Below are 25,226 nucleotides of genomic sequence, written 5' to 3' on the forward strand. Positions count from 1 at the left end.
ATACAATAACACATGAATAACACACAATAACACTTGAATAACACGGGAAATATTCCCGACAGAGAAAAAAACGGCGCAGTAACACGGGGGAATATTCTCTCCCGTGTTATTCTTGTGTTATTCATGTGTTATTCATGTGTTATTGTGTTATTATAACACCAGGAATATTCTCAGCATACAATAACACACAATAACACATGAATAACACGGGGAGGAATATTCCCCGTGTTACTGCGCCGTTTTTTTTCTGCGTCGCGTGGGATATCGTGGCGTGATTTCATTGGGTACGCACGTTCCTCTACGTGCGTAGTACTGATGTAATATTTATCCACAGCAAAAAATGTGAAAAGACAAAAAAGATGGACTTTTCCGAAAACCATAAGGCTTCTTCCGCATCGCTGACTTTGATGGGCCACGGATAAAGCAATGGCCTCTCTCTCTCTGGTCTTCTTCTTCTCTGGGTAGACATACGTATCCATAGTGAAATTCTAGAGAGAGAAGATGGATAGGAATTTCTCCGTGGAGGAGATAGCGAGCATCTTTTGGGCGCCTTCTCCGGGTGGGATTGATCGAAGCCTGATGAATCGGAGTTTGTCAGAGTGGGATTTTGAGAAATTTTTGGAAGAGGTTGCCCCCCCGAGGACTTCTTCAATTCCTGTTTCGACCGATCTGAATCCAGATTCGTATCAGGGGCTTCAGGTTGACCGGGATCCAAAACCTATTCCGATCTGTAATGATTCAGCGTCGTCTATTGGCTCGTCATCAGCTAGGAAGGATGGAGGAAGAGCGAAGATGAGGTGGTTGAGATTAAGGGACCTCGTCCTTCGGTTGTTGCGCAGTCTTTGCAGAGTGAGCCGTCGGCTAGTGCTGATCCGGAGGAGTACGCAGCATATCTGAAGAAAAAGCTTGATCTGTACTGTGCTGCTGTTGCAAAGTCGCGGGTAATGATAATTCTATGACTTTACAAACAAGAGTTTGATTTCTTTTTTTTTTATTTTCCTTGTTTAGTTTTTATACTTTTATGTCTGCAGCTTTTGTTTCTATCTAGTTGGGAGGCTAACATTGTTAATTAGCTGAATTTTGTTGATCTGCAAGTTTATGAGAATTGCCACATCTAAAATCTACCATGCTCTTTTTTGACTCCCCTACGCCCTGTTAATCTAGTATTACAATCATGCCACTGCCTTATGGTCCTTTTTCTAACTCTACGTCTTGAACAATGACATTATGAGTGGGAGCCAAAGCTTCCAAGCACTTTACATACATATCACTTGGGTTGTAATCGAGCCGAGTGTATCATAGATTGGACTTGGCTTGGTAATACTATAAGTTGTTCATGTTCGACTCAAGCGTGACCCGAGTTTCACTCATTCGTTCAAGATTGGCTTGTTTAAACTTTTTATTAATTGAAATTGATTTGTACTTGATTTATTTATGTCAATTGAATATTTTTGAGCAAGTTAATAAATAAGCTAAGAATTAGAATAGGTATCTAGGTTTTATTATAAAATTTTCAACAAATGATTTTACAAATCTAAATAAATAAGTAATTGAATAAATTTGAATTAGTATCTAGTTATTTTACACAAATAAATAAGAAAATATATATGTTGCAAACATATTCATAGACAAGAAAAAAGATACAATATTATGCAACTAATTTGAATTATATGACTAATAAAAAGATAATATATATTTAGAAAATGATTAATTAGTTAATTAATATTAAAACACGTGATTTATTGAATCTATTGGATAATGATGTATTAATTATAAAATTGAGTTAATTAATAAATATATATTAATAAAATGAATATATAATAATATATTACTATTAAATTTTTAAATAATAAATTATAGTTAATCAAATTTTACTTAAATAATTTATCATATATGATATGAGTTATCATCTAGCCTAATATCAAGTATTTAATAAATCATTTGTTGAACAACAAACAAGTTTGTTCGTAAACATAAATAAAGTTGGACAATATTCATATTTAGTTCATTTAACATTCAAAATTTTAAAAAAATGTTCAAGCTTGTTTATTTACCAATTTAAACAAATTTGATCTAATATTAATCATGTCGAGTTCGAGTTGTTTCATCAAGTTCATTGGTTCATTTACAACTCTACATAGTACCAATAAATTTTAGGGGCAATTACATACATAACACTCGAAACATTATAAGTTACAAATCTAGCATCATCTTTCATCCATTTTTAAAATTTCACTCAAATATAAAAAAATCATGATAAAACCTAAACCCATATTTTTTCATTTTTATAAAAAATTTAATGGTTTAATTTGATCGTGGCATGCACAGAGGCATCAGTTAGGTTGTTCAAAAAAATCGTTTGGTTGTTACTTTTGTAATGGTAATGTTTCGAGTGCTATACATGTAATTATCCCTAATTTTTATTAATTGGGTAACCTTTTTTTTTCCTGAAGCTATTGCTGCCATCAATTTTTTAAGAGCTAATTGATGCTTCAAGTCCTTTATCTGGAATTTTTGCTTGAGCAGTACTTTTCTCCATAATAAAGATGTAAAATGTAAATGTACTTTTGTATATTTTGAACCATCCAGTGAAATTGCTAGGAATTATATAAAATTCATGAGGTATTTAGTTCCACTTTAACATTAGTTTCTAGATTGGAAGGTTGGAAGACTTGTTTATGCTAACAAATTAAAGAATGGGAGCGAGCGAGTATGAAACTAGCTAGCAAGAGTGAGGGAGATGAAATATATTTGTTGCACTAATTCTTTTGGTGGCAATAATATGTTGCAAAATAGGGAGGTGGAAGGGTACAAGGGCAGCAAAGGAGCAATCAAGTGCCCCTCATGTTGGATTATAAGGCATGATACTCAAGGAGAAAGATCTTTGGTTTTTGTTGTCATTTGGTGAAATGAATTGGTTTTTTTTATAAATTTTTTTATTTTTGTTTCTCTTGAAATGTTCCTTTAAGTTTTGGTTATATCTTCTCCTCCTCCCCTTTCTGTTATATTTTAAGAAGATAATTTGGTAGAGATATTGTTACTCTTATTTTTACACTCCATAGATTTTAATACTGATTTAGCTGTGCCTCCTTGCCCCAGGGATGTAGGTCATTTTTTGTAGAAATATGCCAGTTTTATTTATCTTGTCTCTATGATTATTTGCTTATTTCCTATCATATTTGTGTCATGCTCGTTTTTTTTGTCCTAGGTTGATCCTATTTTTCTCTTTAGCACTCTCAAAGAAAGTGATTTGAGCCCTTTAATATTTAACAGATTGGCATGAGAGCTTGATTTTACCCAGGACATACCGCCATCAAAGGATCTTAGTCTTTTGTCACACCACACTGACTATGAACTTGTGAATTTTAATGAGATTAATGATTTTAACCTTTAAATAATAAAGATGTGAGCATTTTGTGCAAGGAGTTGCTTTAAACTTTAAAGCAGAAGAATTCCCTACCAGCCCATATGAGAAAAGGAGATGATCTGAAAGCCCTTAATCTGACCATCCTAAGTTTTTCAAAATCATGGGTTTTGCAAAGGTATGCAGGAATTGAAATCTCTCTACACAACTAAGTTGCTAGATAATCACTTTAATTGAAGCAGCCATTATTTGCATTCCACGTAATGGAATGTGCTTTACTGCAAGTGCATTTGAATCCCTGCAACAAACTTATATTGAATAATATAAATATTGCTTTGAAGTTTGAAGAGGAGGATAAAATCAGATCTTAATTTGTTTGCTATCATTCTCTTATGATCACATTGTAACCATCTTAATACATGAGAAAGATGCGATTCCCATGATGAAGATTAGTCATACTCTTCTATTTGATGAGTGAAGGAAGGTGTAAGAATAATGCTTGATCGAAGAATTATCCATGGGGATGTGTGGAAGCTTGGAGAAAGCAAGGAAGTGTTGGAACAATATCAAAGGCTAAGAAGTAATATGATGTCATAATTGTCATTGTAAGGATTTTTTCATTGGAATTTCTTGGTTCTTGTTGTTTTTATGATATGACTACACAAAGGGACTGGTACCTTTTAATGAGTTAATGATGGAGGAAATGTCCTTATGGATAGCATGACTTACATGATTGTTTTAAAAGATTAATTTTAATCAAAATAGATTGATTTTTGGGGATTTTGGGATTGACCAAACATGTGACAAGTTTAAAGAAGAATTTAATTCTTTTTGGGTCATTTGGACTCAAATGAGTGTATATACAATGTTGAAGAAAAACTACTACACATTTTTCAGAGGTATGATTTTGATGAGAACAAAGGAACCTGGCAATCTCTGCCTCTTTCAAGGCAACGTAGTGCTAAGTGCGAGATCAATTTCTCATGAAGATGATTTGACTTAGATTATGACATGAAGGTGTTGACCTCATTTTTAGTGAGATCTTAGTTTCCTACTCTCAGAACCTAAAATATAGCCTTACAAGTCTCTTGTTGACCATCCTAGCGGACTAGTAATGGAGCCCACCTCCCGTTGAGCTTTGAGCCACTTCTTGACTCATTTTTGTGAAGAACTAGCATGAGTGATTCCGAGCACTCAACTTCTAGTTGCAAGGTCTAATGACCAACATGCAGAGGGCCCGATAATGAGTTCCTACAGAATCAGACGGCCTTAGGTGAACCTTCCGTGACTCAGCAACGCACTCGGTAGACCACGTCCGAAGTTGACACATTTTTTGGCCCGACCATCGACAAACTTGTCCGGACGACCTCGGATGACAAAACGGATCACACTGTCGCGTTTGGAACGTCGACTTTAGCTAGAAAGAACACCCATATCACTATAGTTCTGCGCACGAGTAGATCACACAAAAATCGATGCACATTGTTTTTAATTAGCGGGTGTGGGCCGGGACTCAACCCAGGTTCAACTCCAGTTTGACTTGGGCTGGAAATGGGCTAAGCACGGACTAATTATTTCAGCTCACGAATTTTAAATTTTAAATTTCAAAATTGAAACAGAATATTTAAAACTCGTATTAAGTGAAAATAATTTGTTTTTATTCTTTTCCAATTGAGCCGACTACATCGAAAGAAAGTATTCAATTCCCCGCCAAAGCTTTCACGTAACGACTCCATTGAATCTTCGGCTATACTAATTGGCCTTGACAGAAGGATTGATTCCATCATCCTACGCTCGCTCCCGCTCCAGTCTACTTCCTCTCTCATGCGATCGAAGCCCCTGATCACCCTCTCGCGAGACCGAAGCCTTCTTCCTCGCGTCTTCTCTCTGCGTCGAAGAACTCCTCTCTCTCGTTCGACTCCTCCTTCCTCCACATTGCATCCGACGCCTCCTTCCCCCAAACAAGCCGAAGACCGCTCACCCTCGCTCGCCTCCGCCTCTCTGCATCTAAGCTCGCCCACTTCTCTCGCGCTCGACCGAAGACCCCTGTTCGGCTTCGTCCGCTCGAGTTCACCTCACTGCACCAAAGCCCTAGCCCTAAACACTGCTCCTTCTCCTCGCTCGCGCCCCCTGATTGTCTGAAGTCCCCTTTCCCTCCCTCTCTGTTCGTCAGGCATTTGGAGGTAAGTTTTATTTTTCTATCACAAGACTTGCGTTTCATCGTAATTGTTTGGATGAAACATGAGATTCAAATTCCTATGCTTCAGTGAAATGTGAAATTCAGGCTTCTCCGCATCTACTACCATTCCTATACTGTTTTTGATATCCGATTATTTTGGCTTATTGCTCGATGACATTTGGATTTGATTTTGCCTGCGAGATGTATACGAGCCCATGATTTTGGATAAAATAATCACGCCGAGATTTGCTCACCTGCTTGGGTTTAGTTATCTCTAATTTCCAGTTTCTTAGATCTGAGGTTATCTCTAATTTCTAGTTTCTTAGATCTGAGAATATGATTTGTGTTCTAATTTAAGTTTCCTTTGTTGCTGTATTGTGACTTCAAATAAATTCGTAGTGTGGAGATTTGACTCACTTTGACTGTTAGCATCGTGGATCTTACATCTGATAATTTGGCTTGCTTATGGATCAGACCATAATTTAATAATGTGTAATGTGCTCGTATGGATTGGTCTTGTTCAATAGTGTCAGATCCTTAACCTCATGTGGCTGCAGAACTGAATCAAAGATGATATGCCTTTTTGGTGATGCTGTGTTGAATTCTTTACAATTACTTGGCTTTTAAATTGCATATTTCCTGTTATGAATGTCAATTCACACTTAACTGCTTCGCATCAGGAGTTGAACCTCAAATTAATGAAGTTTTCTTTGGGCAAATAATCCTTGTGTATTTACATACATAGCACCGAAACTTCAAATTTTTTTTTCTTTTCGTTCATGGCATCTCACTAATGTATGAATGCGCATGTTCTGCCTTTGCAAAGATAATGGGATAGCTTTCAGTTGTGGTACAAAAGACTTGGGTGGAATAAACGTGAAAAGTAAATTTTAGTGTTACATATATAAATGTTGTCAATTGTTGTAGATGGCTGTTTGGGGGAGCTGTTATCCACTATGGGAAGCTGTTAGCTGCTACAGAAAGCTGCTGTAAGTGTAGTGAGAAGCTGTTAGCTGCTATAGAAAGCTGTTGTTTAGGTTTTGGGAAGCTGTCAGCTGCTGTAAGTGCTGTGGGAAGCTGTTAGCTGCTGTAGAACGCTGCTGTTTGGGCTCGAGAGAGCTGTAGGAGTGCGGTCGGGTCCTGAAAAGAGCTGTAAGTTGCTTAAAATTGATGTTTGGTTGCTGTTAAGTGCTGTAAATTATTATTTGGAGGTGTTAAAAATGATGTGAGAGCTTTTAGAGTGCTATGAGATCTTTTGGAGAGCTGTGAGAGTTGTTTGGATGCTGAAATTGTGGTTTGGGCTGCTGTAGGTAGCTTACAAGTGCTGTAAATTACTATTTGGAGGTGTTAAAAATGATTTGAGAGCTCTTAGAGTGCTATGAAATCTTTTGGAGTGTTGTGAGAGTTGTTTGGATGCTGCAATTGTGGTTTGGGCTGCTGTAGGTAGCTTACAAGTGCTGTAAATTACTATTTGGAGTTGTTAAAAATGCTATGAGAGCTTTTGGAGTGTTGTGAGAGCTACATGATATTATTTGGAACATAGTTAAGTGTTATTTGGGGCATTTTGTGGGCTAATTTCGGCATGGTTTTGACACATTTTGGGTGCCATTTTGACACTGTTTCGAGACTGATTTTGAGAGTTTTGCCCATTGTTTCGGGGCTGATTTTGATAGTTCTATTTACTGTTATGTGGGCTGATTTTGATAGCTCTACTTACTGTTTTGGGGCTGGATTTGGAGAGCTTTGTCTATTGTTTTGGGGCTGGATTTGGGAGCTTTATTCACTGTTTTGGGTTTCACTTGATTATCATTTAAACACTTTTAGGCCGACCTACCTACCTTTTTTTTCCCTCTCCTGCTTTACTAGTTTTGGAAGTGGCTCAGTCTTCTTCTTTCATTTTATTTATTTTTACATGGTTAAGGAAAAAAAAATGAGAATTTCTGATTTAATTACTTGGAAGACACTTAGAAATATTTGAGGACTAGTTGGAAAACACTTAATTGCGGGTAAAACACTTTAAATCACTTTAAGCTCAAGTTAAAGTGTAGGCCTCCTAGATTTTAGGAGCACACTCTAGGTAAGAGCTCATCTACCTTATTCTCAGTGTAGGCCTCCTAGATTTTAGGAGCACACCCTAGGTGAGAGTCCATCTACCTACTTTTCAGTATAAGCTTCCTAGATTTTAGGAGCACACCCTAGGTGAGAGTTCATCCACCTATTTTTCAGTATAGACTTCATAGATTTTAGGGCACACCATAGGTGAGCGTTCATCCACCTAATTTTCAAATAAATAATGAAACTTGACACTTGACTCTGATTCACAAACTGATCAAGACACTAGACATGAGGACACACTGAGGCGTAGTCCATGCTTCCTTAATTAAATCAATAGTTGAATTCATGCAATTATTTAAATTACAGTGAAACTCAGTGCGTTGGGATTTGAGCTCGGATATGATCAAATTTTTCCGACAATTGGGGAAATTTGTTACTGCCACATATGGATCATCAGACTAGGATAAATCTAGGGTCTAAGTGGCAAGGGCAATAACAACATTGCTTATGTGTGCTTAAATGAGGGATACAAAATGATATTATTAGAATAGTATCTCCTACCTCAAATATTTTCAATAAGGGATAGGAAATGATCAATGATACTATTCGCCAATTCTTGATGGGATCATTACCCCCGACGGTTCTAGCACGATTAGAGTAACTAGCCTGTTGATTGCACGACTTTGCAAAATATTTACAAAAATAAAACAAAAATCTCTTTTGCATGTTAAAAAGGACTTAAAACAACAACTTTTGCATGAAAATGAAAGAATTTTTCTATGAAAATTTATAAAGGTTCATGGCTAATCACTTGGATTGAGGTTAAGGACTGCCCTCCGTAGATTGTCGGATTGGTAACTCTTGTTTAAGATCGGGAAGCACTCAGTCCAGCTCTGAGACTCCACTTCTACCAATGTCTTACACCTAGTCTTGGTCTTTCATATGTGTCCAAGTGTTTTTTTTTTGTTTATGATTTCTACGACTTGTTTTTTTTTTACTTTTATGTTGGGCTTTCTCGCCTTATTTATTTTTCCTGCAAGTGTATTTAAATATGCTGCAAATCATACTATGCTCGTAATATTAATCACGCAATAGTAGCATATGTCTAAGTATGCTTTTACAGTTTATCTACAACATTTTACTTTACTGTATTTTACCTTTCAAATACCTTTTATTTACCTGCAATTTGATTATTCTGCATGCAAAACCAAAACCAAACATTGACATTAAAACTGTAAAACATAAATCACCAATCTCAAACACTTAAACCCTGGAGCTATCGCGACGGCAGAAGGTTCAGAGCCAAATTCGTGGGCAACATGACGAGGAACTCTAACCGAGCAGCAAGAGGGTCTTCTTCAGCAATCTCTTTCCTAGTCTAAATAACAACCCATAGGAATTCAAGATAGTTTGCTCAGCGCGACGTAAATCTTCACACTCTCTTTAGGCTCCTGTACAACTATGTTGTGCAACGTAAGTCCTAACTCGCCCTAGGTTTCGAGGTTGTCGTGTGACACGAGGTAAACCCTCTGTTGGCTATTTTCATAATCAGATATTATGCAAATGTAAGTCCCAAACAATAAAATTGGCAGGATTAAACACCTAAATAACATCGTCTCCAAAACTCAGCCACACATTAGAATAGTTTGAGAAGTCTCTGAGGTTTCTTCTCAATTGTTGTGACATCCCCTACCCTTTCTTTCATTTGGACTCCTAAATATAATTGTTACTCAAATGACCCCAGTCGTTTTCTCAAATGACCCCAGTCATTTGGGATGCAATTAACTATAGGGGTTTGCCTGTATAGGGAACTTGAACCATGTAAAATAAACCCTATTTAATAGAAAAATTTATCGGTCACACATGAAAAATGTTCGCAGCCCAAACGGATGTCACAAATCTCTTAGTCTATTGGGTCTACCGCCGAAATATACACTCACCTTTCGGAAATGTGTAGTATTCATGGTATTGTGCATGATTATACAAATTATTGGACGAATGAGATTCATTTGGTCTCATTTTTTAAAAAATAAAACATGCTACTTTCAAAACAAAAAATATATACTTCTTATATTTAAATTAAATTTTAACAGCAAGAGGGTCTTCTTCAACAATCTCTGTCCTAGTCTAAATAACAACCCATAGGAATTCGAGATAGTTTGCCCAGCGCGACGTAAATCTTCACACTCTCTTTAGGCTCCTGTACAACTATGTTGTGCAGCGTAAATCCTAACTCGCCCTAGGTTTCGAGGTTGTCGTGTGACACGAGGTAAACCCTCTGTTGGCTATTTGCATAATCAGATATTATGCAAATGTAAGTCACAAACAATAAAATTGGCAGGATTAGACACCTAAATAATATCTTCTCCAAAACACAACCACGCAGTAGGATAGTCTGGGAAGTCACTGAGGTTTCTCCTCAGGATCTGTGACATCCTCTACCTGTTTCTTCCATTGGACTCCTGAAATAACTGTTCCTATTTGAGCCACTCCCACTTGCTTTTCCACCTCCTATTGTGAAAACCTAAACTTTGAAATCTTGAAGACTAATACCTCTGATCATCATCGAAAGTTTACTCAAATGACCCCAGTCGTTTTCTCAAACGACCCCAGTCATTTGGGATGCTATTAACTATAGAGGTTTGCCTGTATAGAGAACTTGGAACCCATGTAAAATAAACCCATGTAATACTTGGAACCCATGTAAAATATGAATAATGCATATTTATATTAAATAGGGAAATTTATCGGTCACACATGAAAAATGTTCGCAGCCCAAACGGATGTCACAAATCTCTTAGTTTATTGGGTCTACCGCCGAAATATACACTTACCTTTCGAAAATGTGCAGTATTCATGGTATTGGGCACGATTATACAAATTATTGGACGAATGAGATCCATTTGGTCTCATTTTTAAAAAAATAAAACATGCTACTTTCAAAATAAAAAATATATATCTCTTATATTTAAATTAAATTTTAAAATTATGTTCAATATTTTCAAAATAAAAAAGTTGACCGACAAAAGGTTAAACTTACCCTATCAGCATTGATGACCAAGACAGGTTTGCTATGCGGTTAGAGAATTAAATGTTCAAACTCTATAAGCATTGTGCTTTTGTAAATTATCATAGATTTATTTCTTCACTAGAGTTCAGTGAACCAATGATGCTTTAAATTACATTCATTTTGACTTGTCGGCTTCTATTAGTGTTAGATCCAAGTGTAAATCTATGCACTTGCTATTCTGTTCTGATGATTTCTTGAAAAAGGTAAAGGTTTCTATGCTCAAGAAAAAAAAACAAATTATGTATTTGAAGAAGACATGGATTAATAAGCAAGCAAAAAGAAAATCAAGAAGTGGAGGATTAATAATGGTGTGGAATTTTATTTTCCTGAGTATGAATTTTTTTGTCATAATGAAGGCATTGTCAATCATAAAATTATAGTGGGTACGCAGAATGAAGTTACAAAGGGAATGAATATGACATTCTTTGATTGTGCCAGAGATATGTTATATAGTGTTAGTTTGAGGAAAGACTTTTGGACATAGGTTGTTAATAATAAATGCTCTTTGGTGTATAAATCTCCAACAACCGCTATATAGTTGTGAACGTCCTAAGTCGTATGATTAGTTCATCCTATGGATTATTCAGATGCAAGGGTCTTTAAAAGTCATACTTATGCGTGTCCAGGAGAGTAAGCTATACTTATTGCTAAAAGGGAATATTCATTACGTATGCATATGGATGAATAGATGTAAATTTTGATGTATTTTGGCCAAGCTACCTAATTTCCTGATCAGTATGGATGAATTGGTCGTTGGTTCAACATAAGTTTGTGCGGATTGATGATTGGGTGGAGATCAAAAAGTAGAAAGGTATATTAGATTTGAGATTGAGCATGAACTATTAAATGATAGCTCACTACGTTGGGTCGTTTATTTTTTTTTCAGGAGGACATGAGACCACCATTGCTAGAATAAACTATTATAGAACATTTTGGGATGATAAGAAATACAATGATAGAAACTTTCTATCACAATGTAGATATGCTGAGAAGGTGTTAGAAGTATTTTGTTTTTAGTAGTTTGTTGTTTGCCAATTGTTTCTTCTCCTCAGTCATTAGAAGTTGAGAAGTATTTAATTAGAATGCCTTATCTTGATAGTTAGAAACATTAGGTATGCTATGATGTTGCGCATTTTGATATTTTATATATTGCCTATATTGTGAGCATATTCATGGACAAGTCTAGTTGAGCTTATTCACAAGCAAAGAAATAGATTTTGAGGCATATCAGAGGCACTGTAGATTATTGTTTAATGCTTGATAAGGAGAAATTTGATTCTAGTATTGATTTTGTGATTCTAATTATGCTGACAATCTTAATATGAGGAGATCTCGAACTTGATGTCTTTAGTTTCTTCAAGCGTTCCTTCTGTTACAAAACTTTTATTTTGCTTATAAAGGGATTCTCTACTACATAGGCAAGTATACAACACTTTGTCAGTTATTAAAAAGGCTATTTGGTTGAGACTTTGATTTTCATTGACACAATTCAATGATTATTTGTGATAGTGTGTTGTTCACCTAGCTAGAGGTTAGATGCATGTGTGGGAATCAAACATATTGATGTTTGATATACTTTATTAGGGAGTGGGTTAAAAATATTGAAGTTTCAATTTAGAAGATTTGGGTACAGCTTAACCATGCTTATCAGGCGACTGTTCTTCTCAAGTATAGATTGCTTAGATTTGATTGGCTTATGCAATTACTAAGATCCTGGGGGGCTTTGTTGAGTGATAGGAAGGTTTTTGTGATTCTAGCTTTGAATAAGTTTTCCACGTTGTTCTTTATTGATATGGAGACTTTGATACAAGGAGTAGAATAGGATTCACATGAAATTTTTAAGGGACAGTAATTTTCTCCTTAGGCCACCTTTAATACCTCGTCTCTGAACAAGGCGGAGAAACAGAGCAAGCAAATGAGAGTGGGGGCGAATAAAGGTGTTTTTTGCATGGTTTCTTCTTCCTAGGGTAAGAGTTGACTACAAAACAAAAAAGGAGAGGATCATTCATGCAATTTAAGAGTGGTAAAATGGGCATTCTATCGAAATATTTTTTTTTCTCATGTTCTTGGAGATTTGATCAGGAATTATTTTCTCTTTGCCTTTCTAGTTAGTGTTTAGAGAAGAGGATATGACATTTATTGCTATTCTTTTTTTTTTGTACTCCCTACGTTTTAATAATGTATCATTTGTGCTTTTTATCCTTGTGAATGTATGGCATTATTGGATGAATCATATAAATTCTAATGTTATTTTATCTGCAGTTGTATTTGTTTTTTAGCATATTTATGTGATGCTAGTTTCATTTATTTTAGGTATGTCCTCTTTCTCTCTTTGGTGGTCTCCAAAGAGTGTTTTGTGTCTTTTGCTACAACAGATCATCTTTCCTGCAGTTTGCAAACAGGTGTCAATTGATAAACAAATTAAAATTGTGAAATAATTATATGCTTCAGTTGTCGTGAAGTGTCTTGAAAATGGGTAGTGTTTGGAGTTGCCCCATTTGTGAGCTTATATGTTTAGTTATTGAGGATAGTTTTTTTTGTTATTGTTGACCTCATTTTGAGGTCATTACTCTTTTCCTTAGGATCCTAGGATTTAGCTCTAGGAGTTCCTGTTGACTATCTTAGAAAACTAGTATTGAAATCCATTCCCTTAAAAATTCCAGTCATTTCCTATTTCTCTTGTGATGTCTCACATTGATGATCTCAAAACCATCGTCGTATGGTCGAGTGGTCAAGGACTACATGTGGAGACTCAAGGAGAAGTTCCCAATAGGATCTCAAGCCCTAGGAAAACCTCTTCAGGACTTCATCATCATACACACACATAAAATGCATAAAATTCACTAAGTTGCACAAGATCGGACTATAATTGAGCTTAAAAAATGGGTGAAAATGTGAACTTCTCTGGACGACCTCCGATAACGAAATGGATTGCGCCAACGCGTTCGAGACATCAATTTAGCTAGGAAAGACACCCATATTGTCATAATTCCGCACACAAGAAAATTACACGCAAATCGATGAATTCTTCAAAACGACCTCTGACGACAAAACGGACCACGTCCACGCATCCGGAACGTAAGAATTTCCTAAAAAGAACATCCATTTTGTTATGTTGTGACACACGAATAAAAATGTACAAATCAAATTTTTATTTTTGAAATATTAAATACTTTTATATTTATATTATTACTTATAATAATAATTATAACTCTAAACTCTATTTAGCTCTTTCCCACACACTTAACCCTTCGTTCGACCTATCCCGCGGCTCGATCAGCTGCTCGGCTCGTCCCTGTGTGCCGTAGATCCCGTGGCTCATCCACGCGACAATCTCTTTCCTCGCGTGGTCGCTCGACCGCTTAACTCTCCAATCGTGGGAGCCCGGCTAGCCGCCTCTTTTCCCTTACTTTCTCCCCCTTTATGGTGACGATTCCTTCCCGTTGTTTGATTCGACCATCTTAGGGCTGGTAGGTTGCTGTCCCCTTCTCATCTCTGCTTATAAAAGGGCTTCTTAGGGTAATGTTTTGGGTTGTTGAAATTTTTTTGAGAGAAAGGAAGATTGAGATTTTTACTAGTTGTTGTTCGAGGCTTTTAGGAGAAGAGGCTCTGCCGAATTTCCTTCTCGGCTAGGTTCTTGTGTGCTTTGTTGTTCGTGGGTCTTTGCTTCCTCGAAGAGAAAAAAATTTACAAGAAGCATTTTTTTTAAATTTGTTCTAAAGTTTTGCTTTAAGTCTGCATTAAGAGGTATTTCTCTTCTTCCCTCTAATCTGCATCATTCGAATTTGCATCTGAAAGTGTTTCTTTTCTCTTCTAAAGCATGTGGAAGTAAAGTTTAGGCCTGTTTTGAGATCTAGGCATGAATAGTTCTTAGAAACAGTAAAAAAAAAATGGAGCATAATATGGATACTCTCTCTTTTCTGCTCAAAATGCATGATAGATAGAATTTTGGAAAATTTCAGTTGTTGCCATGAGATGATAGTTGCTTATTTGGAATATATGCTAGAAATGTAATGCTGAAATTCTTTGTTGTTGTTACTCCTGTTCAAATATATGCTGGAATTCGTTTCGATGCTTTGGGATGTTGGTTTTAGGGACCAACTTGTGTTTCTTTGTTTCCTGTTACCTGTCCCTGTTCGAAGTATATGCTGGATGCAAATTTTGGGTTCTAAGATTTTGTGGAACCTGATTCTTGGTGGCTCTGTTTTGGCTTATTTGGTGGGCTCGAATTTAGCTTCTTTTAGATTAAATGTTAGCTGAAAATTCTGCCCTGTTTTCCCCATATGGATGTGTTCGGTTTTGGCTCTTTTAGGTTGATTATAGTTGAAAATGTTTCTCTGTTTTTCCCCATATGGATGGGCTCAATATTGGCTTTTTTTAGGTTGGATTATAGCTGAAAATGTTTCTCTGTTCTCCCCATATGGATGGGTTCAATTTTAGCTCTTTGGATTTGGATCCTTGCTGGAGATATTTTTATCTGTTTTTGCCCATTTGTGGGGTTCAGTTTTAGCTCTTTGGAGAAGGATTATTGTTGGAATTTCTTCTCTGATTTTTCCCATGTATTGGTTACGGTTTTAGCTACTTCTGGGCTGGATTTTGGCTGAAAGTTTTGTACTATTTTTGCCCATTTGGTGGACTCAGTTTGGCCTGAGATTTTGGGGACCGGTTTTGCATGAGATTTGGTTTGGTATGCTCCATTTGCTGAGCTTAGTTTATTTGTCATAATTCTTTCTGTTGCCCCTATGTTGGGCTCAGTTTTGCCCATGTGCTTGGCTCAGTTTGTCTCTGTGCTGGTTTTGGTTTTGGCTCTTTTGGGTTTAACTCATGCTGGAAATGCTGATCTGTTTTCCCTATTTGGTGGGTGCAGTTTTGGTTTAAATTGTATTTATTTCTTTAGCCTTTATGTTGGGTTTAATTAGATTTTAGACAAGGAATTGGTTTGACTCAAAAGCTTATCTGTTGGTTCTCTTTTACTGGGTTTAGTTGGACTGAAACTGTGTGTTATTCTTTTTTTTCTTGTCCCACCTTGTTGGGCTCGGGTGTGCCTGTTGTGATTCCTTGTCTTGCCCTTCTTGCTGAGCTCGGGTGTGCCAGTTGCCGTTTCCTGTCTTGCCCTTTGCTGCGCTCGGTTTGGTTGGAAGTTCTTCATATAACGTTCCTCTCGTGGTTGTTATTGATAATCAAGTTTGTCATCCCAAAATTTATGATTTCAATATCTACTTCTATTTGAGAATGTTCAATTCACTATCATGTTTTGTTCAATAAAATGGCTTCAATCTAGATAGCTTATGGGAGGTTGTCCATTCACTCTCTTATGTGGGAGTTTGTCCATTCACTCTCTTATGTATATCAAAGGGGCATAATAACAATGTTGTGGTGGTTTTCCCGTGTTGTTCTTACCCGAGAGCATTAACATGGTTCTCTTTTATTTTGTTTGGTTGTTCCCTGCTTCCCTCTTTGCTGAGAAGCTGGTTTAGTGATTTTGGTCTGCTGCCTTTACCCGTGAGCATCCTAGCTGGTTTCCTTTTGTCCTGTTTGGCCGTTCTCTACTACCCCTGGTCGTGAGCCTTCACCTATAGCTCTTTTATGTTAAATATGTTTGATTTGGGGCTTGGATTTCTCCCGCTTCCCCTGGCCGTGAGCCTTACTGCTGTATTGGTTTGTGTCATGGTTGGTTTGGGCTTAGCTTTCTTCTTTACTATTCCTTAGCCGTGAGCCTTAACTTGTGATCTCTTTATATGGCAAATTGGAGGGTGGTGGTGTTGGGCTGTTCTCTTTATGGTCCCTGGTCGTGAGCTTTCGTGAGCTTGTTTTGGGGCTGGGCTGCTCTCTTTGTGGTTCATGGCTGTGGGCTTGTTTTGGGGAGGGTTGTGCTATTCTCTTTCTTGTCCCTACCTGTGGGATTATTTTGGGGCTTGGCTGTCCCTCTCTGTTGCTCCTGGCCTTGAGCACTTATTTGGTTTTATTTGTATAATTTCGTGCTTATATGATATGGAAAGCTTTTGGTTGGAGTTGGAATTGGATGACTTTAGTGTCTCCAAGATTTTGGGAATTCCGAAAGTTGTCGTTAGTGGATTTGCTTGATTTGTGAAATTTGAAGGCCTCTACAGCTTTGTGTTGGAAAACATGAGATGATATAGATTGGATTCATAAAGAATTTAAAAGAAAACTTGTCAAATTGTCATTTATAAAAGAGTTTTGGAAATTTGACATTAAAACTTGGCTAACATAAATACCGCACTTGGGTTCAGGCTTGGGTGTGAGTACATATTGGTGGTGGAGCCGTCGGTACAATTGTCACATTAGTTTTGGGCCCAAACAAAATTTGGAGGGAATACTCTTCTTGGGTTGATCCAATTATAAAATTTGAGAAAATGATATCGTTCTTAGATTGATTCAAGAATCTTGGGCTTTCTTTTTCAGGTCTTTTTATCACAGTTTTGAGGATTGGTCCACCCTTCATTCTCTCGATCTTTTGGGTAAATCAATTCCTCCTCTCTCATCACCATTTTTTTTCTTTTTTTTTTCTTGCTTCTTAGTTCGATTTTTCAGTGCTTATGTCTGACACATAAATGTCCATATATAGTCTTTTGCTATACATGAAACTATCAAGCAAGGTCACAAGTATGTCGGTTTTGTCTTTGGGTTTAGGGCGATGATGACAAAGGCACGCCGGAAGTAGAGCATAATGATATTTCATTCTACGACATCATGACCCAATGTTGAGATCTGATAAGCTGTAGGATGACAATATCATTCACCGACACAAGACTAGTGGGAGACCCGTACCTTCTTAGGTTGTTGGTGGTCCTACGCCCGACTACGTGATCAACTCGTGGACAATTATAACTTTTCAAAACTGATAAGAACAGAATATGATAAGAACAAATACAATATTTATAAAAAAAAATTTACTATGAAATTAATACTTTCTTTTGTATGTCTGAAATCCATTTGCATGCTAAAATATAAATTTTAAATATATTATAACTTGATTGTTCATTTTGTTGATTACCAGTATCGGGCTAAGGAGTACACTCCTAAGTTAGGTTTAGTATGACACCCTTCTAGTTGAGTGGTGGACTTTATACATTCGGGTGACTGATAGTAGTCTTCGACGTCCCTCGAGTACAAATAAATAGTATATGAGCCTAGCCCCGACCCGAGTGATTGCGGTTTTCTTTCTTCGAATTTTTCGTGGGATTTTATCGAAACTTTTGGTAAAACACTCGTGGTCTTTAACACGGGATTTTCTCGTGTTTTTTGTGACTTTCTTTGAGCTATTATTTGTCGTTTTTACTTTGAGATTTCCATCGCGAGTCATATGTCGATTTTCTCGAATATTCTTTCGTCGTTGGTCATTTGCCGCTCTTTCTTGAGTTTTCTAAGTGGTATTTTTTTTGTTAATGTAATTCGTGCTAGTTCATTTCTTAAAGGTTCTGTTACTATACTTCTACCTGTTACTGCTACTTTTACGCACTATATCTTAGAATAGGAGACCAGTAGTTGGTTTTATAGGAGGTGCCCGACAACAGAGCGTTGATTAAACAATTGCATATACCTTTAAAATTAACATCGAATCCGGAGGTGTTACGACGAGGAGCTTGGAGCGAATACCGTGAGCAACACGACGAAGACATTCAGAAGAGCAACGTCAAAACAAATTCATATCACTAAGCAATTTCCTTAGTTTAAATAACAACCCATAAGATTTCGAGGTGGTTTGCCTAGCGCATCGTAAACTCTCACATATCACTTTTAGGCTTTTGCATAACTCTGTTGTGCAATTATAAGTTTTAACACTTTAGGATTCCGAGGTTACCGTATGGTACGGTGTAAATCCTCCTATCTTTTTTTAGGTTATTTGCACGATCAGATATCGTGCGAACATAAGTCCTAAATTCTAAGAATTGCAGGATTAAACATTAAGATTAAACATTAAACAACATCATTTCAAAGATATAAAGCCAAACAATATGATAGTTGGGAGGTCACCGAGGTTTTTCTCGGATCTGTGATATTCCCTACTCCTCATTCCTTTGGATTCCTTAAAATAACTGTTTCTGTTTGAGCCACTCCCCTTTGATTTTCCCATTTCGAATCCCATGTCGAATCGTGAAAACCTAAACTTTGAAATCTCAAAGACAGAATCATTGATCTTAATCGAGAGTTTTCTGAAGTGATTCCGGTCATTTGAGATGTAATTAACTATAGGGGTTTGTCTTTATAGAGAACTTGAAACCCAGGTAAAATAAACTCTATATAATCCTTATATTAGGTAGGAGAACTTGTTGGACTCATATAAATATTTTTCAGACCAAACAGATATCACAAATTCTTTGGTTTAGGTGATTGAGCTTACTATAAGTGATATGTTTATTCTTCGGGATAAGTATGTTACTTGTGGTATTGCGTTCAGTCATCCAAACTATTTAATATGTGAGACCCGTTTAGTCTAATCTCTTTTCAAAAATTAAAAATGTTACTTTCAAAAATCAAAATCACATATTTATATTTAAAATTATTTTCATGTTTACAAAAATTATCTCTTTTCGAAAACCAGAAAATTAAAATAACGGCCGACAGTTATCAAGAAAAAAGTTGCTTTCGAAATATAATAAAGGGAGATTTACGTCCATACCACTCAATTCCTACATTTTTACATATCTAACAACTAAACTTCAATTTTTATATATACCACCTGATCTACATATTTAAAGGTACATTTTATTTTTTAAAAGTTAAAATAATGGCATTTTTTACGTGATATGAACGTTTGGGTGGTCTAAATGTAAAAAGTGAAATTTAGATGTTAGATATGTAAATACACAGGAATTGAGTGCTATGTATGTAAATGCCCCTACAATACAAAGTTTAAACAATCATTTCTCGTGAATTATGAGACTTTTCTTGCCCAACTATGATCCCTTCACGTGTTGAAGTTGCAAGATATGCTACGTATTGTTATTGCATATTAAAATTCTTAGGGTGCGTTTGGGATAACTGTAACGGTATGAAATCTTAGTTCAAAAGTTGATGTTAAAAATTTGCTGTTTTAGAAATAATTTTGTTGTTTTGATTTTCGGTTTTTAAAGTACTGTGCTGCAGCTATCCATGCATAAATGTTTGAAATACTCATCTTTTCATGTTTTTGAGAATTCAAATATTTTAAACTTTATAAACTTCCTCAATATAGAACCGAATAATTCCAATTTTTATTTATAAAAACAGCAAAAATTAAATATTTTAAAATACACATTCTACCTGCTACCAATAGTGAAATTTGCACCTGATGGAATGCTAATTAAACTTCATCCACTATTAAATATAGAAAATGATAAAAAGGCAAAGAGAAAGAAAAGCAGATTTCAACTCAAGCTTCATCAAGTTAAGAATATTGGTTGGGTGTCTGGAAATCTCAATGGAAGAGTAGCATCAGACTCCTTAGCTTTATAATCTAGTAAAGACGGCGAACACTAGAGGCGCAAATGCGAAAAGCAATTAATGACAAGGGCATTGACAACGTCGTCGATGTGCGAATGGTGCGTCGATGGAGGTGATGATGTGCAAAAGGTACGGCGAGGCATGCTTTTTGTTCGACAATGCAAATAGGACAAAAGAGGAGAATGAGTGCTAGGGCGCAATATTTTTTATTGTAAGAAATTTTGGAGCACTTGCATAAAAAATTCATCATCTTGGCTTTGGCTTAAAAAATAAAAAAGATGTGGGTGGTTTGATTATCCTCCATGGACTTCACACTTTTTTAAGTTTCACTGAAATCACTTGTTATATGGTTTTTATAATACTAAGAAGTAGAAGTCATTTGGCATAATTTATTGAACTGTGTTTACAAATAATATATGAAAATAGGTTGGAGACGAGTAGCAGGCTCGCCAGCTAATAATCTTTGGTAAAATCCTAAATTCCATTGTAAAGGGACTAGTTATATATTTTTAAGGCAGAATTTATAAAAGGCTAATTTATCATCTTGTGTCAAATGGCGTTGACATATTTTTTACATCAGTCTCCTTATTTACATTTTTATCTCCTTGAATTGTGAACTCTAGCTCCCTTGATTGGATATCCATCAGCGGAATCTGCTGCCTCCATTTGAAAAAACACTAGGTTCTTTTGTTATTGGCTACATAGCCATATTCTTCTCTTGTTTTTGAATTTTGATCTCTTAGGCTGTTATTCTTTTATTTGAATTTATCATAATTGCCAGAAACAGTATTTGCCGTTGCCACCTTACTGTAACAGTTTGTTTTATTTGTTAAGCCTGAGAAACAAAATTTATTTGAAACAAGTTGCATGCTGATGATGAATGTCTTAAGAATAAAAAAAATTATCCCAAATGATAATTTATTGGTCATCCAATTTGAAATACTATGAATTATTTGGATCATAAGAAACCATGCTTCGATTACTTGCACTACAATTAGGATTCTAGATTATACAAGATTTGATGAAATTCAATCATACACTTAAGTTAATCACCAAAATCTGGAAAAACAGAGGTCAGGGAAAGAAATCACTGAAATATTAATATATGCCTCATGCAGCTACACAGCTTCTCATAGAATTTATTAGTCAACACTTCTGTTCTCTACTCGAAAGCCGACAGACCAAATAACTAACATGAACCTAAGGACCCAGGGACTGAAACAACTCAAACAAGCACTAGGAACGAAACTGAACAAACATTGATATTTGAGAACATAATTTGATCTCTATAGGAATCACCCTAAAGGGCTATTTACATGTATACCATCCAATTCTTATGTATTTACTTATCTAACACCAAAAATTTACTTTTTACATTTATGCCACTCAAACATTTGATATCACATAAAAAAGACCACCATTTTAACTTTTAAAAAGTGAAATACACCTTTGCATGCATAGGGAAGGTGGTATTTGTATATCTTCGAATAAACTAATGCAATTTGAAAAGTACATGATGAAAGAGCAATTATAGCTAATAAAAAACACTGCTTATCATCAACTTGTTTGCGTATTCACACGTTTTCAGTTTTTGGCAGGTGTAGATTTTCAATTTTCCATCACTTGCATACAATTCGATTCTGTTACCGCAAGTTTCTTTCCCTTTTTTTCTTATATCATCTTCCACGCATTTCCTGTTTGTTATTTTGGTTAGCGTGGGGATTGTGAGCTGTGCTGTAATTTGTGTTCTTTTGACAGGGTTCTGGCGCAGTGCTTCATGATTCTTCCACATCTGACAGCAGGCAACAATTGCCAGATTCTTTACTAGTGGGATCTGAAGCTTTAGTCAAAAGTACGCTATTAAGGCTAAGCCTTTTGTCCTCTACAACGTGATGCTAGTTTAAGCTTAGGGATCCTACTTGCACTTGCAGATATCAAGTAAAACCCATCTTATGATGGGTTCACTCAGTAGGAAGTCATAACTAGATGAGTTCATTGTCAAAATTAAGCTCTAACTATTAAAACAAATGCATTAAGTTTCTTCATCAATGATGGGTATAATTATTATAATTTTATAACCAAACGAGATCTTATCATAAAAATCCCTTAAATTCTAAGACTAATCTTTTGGGCTCTTTTTGATGATGGGTGTTTTCAAAATAAAATTAGAATTGAGGGGAACTATATATGTATGTATGTATCATACTTTAGTCATTTATTCATCATGCGAGCTAGCTTTTCATGAATGAAAAATTTAAGCTTGATCAATACTCACAAAGAATTATCATCTTATTAAATGTATTCATATGATTGCACATAATAATCTCATGCGAATAAAGATGGCACGTGTATCCTGTTTGGGTGGTTAGTGTGATAACATTGATATTATGGTCAAATGCTAAGCCTGGATGTTCATAAATGAAGCCTATGGATCATATGCTATAAGACACATTTGATAGTGCAAGAATCCCCATGTTAGCTAAATTTGGCTTAAAATTAGTCTAAACAACAAACTTTCACCTCATATGGCTGTTAATAAGTATTATTTTGTCAGATTCCGCTAATTACTTTGACTATGTAAATTTAGTTTCATGACAAGTTGTGATGATATAATAATAAATTCTGATTGTGTTTGTCATCTCCCCATCATCCAATTTAGGTAAAGAGCGACATATCTTTTTCAAAATCCAAATAGCTTCTAATAAGCAAATGCATCATAGAGCGTACAAAATAATCTTGTTAAAAAGTGCTCTCTTGTGATTGGGGGTTTGTGCTTTTAAAGAACTCTCAATTCATATCATAAATTCCTAGTTAAAGCGCAAAATCTATGTGTAGTGTCTCATCTGGATATCCAATCTGCCTTTAAAAAATTTTAATCCAAAACTTCTAGAATAATAAGAAGAGCCTAGTAGGACTTTTCTTGGAGCCCATTGAGTATAAGTTATATTTTCCGAAGGATTGTCTTCTTTTAGTAGAAATCCTAGTGCATCAAAGATGTGCTTATTAGATTGAAATTGTATTGTCTATAGACAAGGGATTTGTTATACCAATTTTTATATAATAGTTCAGGGGCATAAAACATGGCTTAAAATGTATAGTGCACCCTTCAGTTTTTTATAATATAAGTTTTAGCTTGACACAAAGAAGCATGCCTTAAGCGATAAATTGGATATTTAGTTTGTATGATTTCAATTGGTGGATTTGCTTTTAATTGATGGACTTTTTAGCATTAGGGCTTTGCCTAAATTTAAGTTGGTTTGGGATTTACTTCGCTTAAAAAACCCAATCATTAATTTAATATGTTTGTTTGCTTTATGTCAGTATAAATTGACCATGATGAGACATACATTTATTGGCAAGCCTCCGTAAATGGGACTTACCATCTTGTGGATTTCTTAAATTCAATATTTGTTCTATTGCCTTGCCCTATAGTATTTTAATATAGTTTAGGTTGAGGCTTATATTCATTGAAAAGTAATAAGTGGGACTTGCAACTTCAAGGATAAAGAAAGCCATCAAATGGGTTTTATAGCTTCACCTAATATGTCAGGTGGATTGATTGATTTAGGTGTAGTTTTTTGTTCTTAATGGCTTTTTGCCAACTAGATTAATTAGGTTAAGACGTGGCTTACATTCATTGGATGACTTATCTTTTGATGTAATAGATTTCTTGGATTTGCCAACCCAAATTTATCAAGCTGGTTGTACATCCATTGGAAGGTCGAAGAAAAGATTACTACTTCAGGAAAGCCCAATAATCAGTCTTATGGGCTTTACCCTATAGATTATGCATCTTATTGATTTGGTTGATTTAAAGGGATTTGTTGATTTTATGCGGACTTATAAATTAATTCAGTTGGGGCTTATGATCTAGTTTTTTTTTTTTTCATTCATGTTTGAATTATGGCATACTTCTTTTTGGAATCAAAGTAACTGGTATGACCTCACCCTATAATAGATAGGAAACATAATGAGATTTAATTTTTGATATAGTGCATATCTTTACATACATATTGAGATGATTTCTCAGGATCTTGAAATCAACTGGGAGCGATCATCCAGATTTACATATTATATGTATCTATAATTTGTGGCCTTGGGATTATTAATATGCTTTCTGTATCTCGATGCAATAACAGGAGTAAGCATGGATATTTAATATTTGCTAACATTTGAGATGTTTATATGAATGGCTTGATAGATTGGCACACTTTTCAGGATAGTGATACCAAAATTAACCCAAATCACGACGCAAACGACACAATTTTATTGCTGATTTCGAAGGAAGTACTACATGAATTCTTGGACGAAAGACAACACAAACATGAGAACGATAATATAAGAAGTAACTACTTAACAAATAATAAAAGAAGTACTACAAAAGGGCAGGAACAATCCTGGACATCGTTAGAGGGCGGCTGAGAAGTCACTGAGGAGGTTGGGAAGAGTCAGCAGCGGTTGGACGATCGTCGGGGTGACCTGCAGTGGTCGGAGGGGGAATGGCAGAGATTGAAGGGGGCGATGGAGGCTAGATTGCAATGGCTAGGAGGCTGGTGGAAGAATAGGGCACATGAAGGAGTTGATCGGGGAATCGCGCGCCTTAAGTACGAATACACTAGTCCTGATCCAACAGGAAGGATGGACTGGTTCTTTTGTCACCCCCGGTCGACGGGCGTTGACACTCTTAACAACATGGACATATTAACCTAATATCAAGCATCGGCTGACAATGCTTCAAACATCTTTGGCAAGAAATAAGGGGCATTTACATGCATACCTCCCAATTTCTATGTATTCACATATCTAACAGCTAAAATTTGTTTTTTAAAATTATACCATCCAAATCTGTCACATCACATCAAAACTGCCACTATTTTAACTTTTAAAAAGTGAAATACACCTTGTCATGCATAGGTAAGGTGGCATATATGTAGAAGTTGAAGTATTAGATATGTAAATACATGAGAATTGAATGGAATGTATGTAATTCTTCCAAGAAATAAATGTGTGCGGTTTGATGTAGAAGGTTCTTTGTGAATGGCGTTGAGCACACCAGATCTGGAAAGATTAGCACGTGGGAGGTGAATCCCTAGACCTTATGGTGCAGAGAGTGA

The 25,226-nt window shown here is 35.9% G+C and overlaps 1 protein-coding gene across 2 annotated transcripts in view; it reads left to right on the forward strand.

The window, feature by feature from the left end:
• Positions 1–790: 790 nt before the first annotated feature.
• LOC110029173 (light-inducible protein CPRF2-like) overlaps positions 791–25,226 on the forward strand; it is a 32,769-nt gene continuing 8,333 nt past the window's right edge. For both annotated transcript variants that reach the window (XM_020731344.1, XM_020731343.1), the window contains exons 1-2: positions 791–941; positions 21,871–21,964. The gene's annotated coding sequence lies outside the window, so the exon portion shown is untranslated. The remainder of the gene's footprint in view (positions 942–21,870; positions 21,965–25,226) is intronic.

The sequence above is a fragment of the Phalaenopsis equestris genome, unplaced genomic scaffold, assembly GCF_001263595.1.
Source record: "Phalaenopsis equestris unplaced genomic scaffold, ASM126359v1 Scaffold000552, whole genome shotgun sequence".
NCBI classification, from domain to species: domain Eukaryota; kingdom Viridiplantae; phylum Streptophyta; class Magnoliopsida; order Asparagales; family Orchidaceae; genus Phalaenopsis; species Phalaenopsis equestris.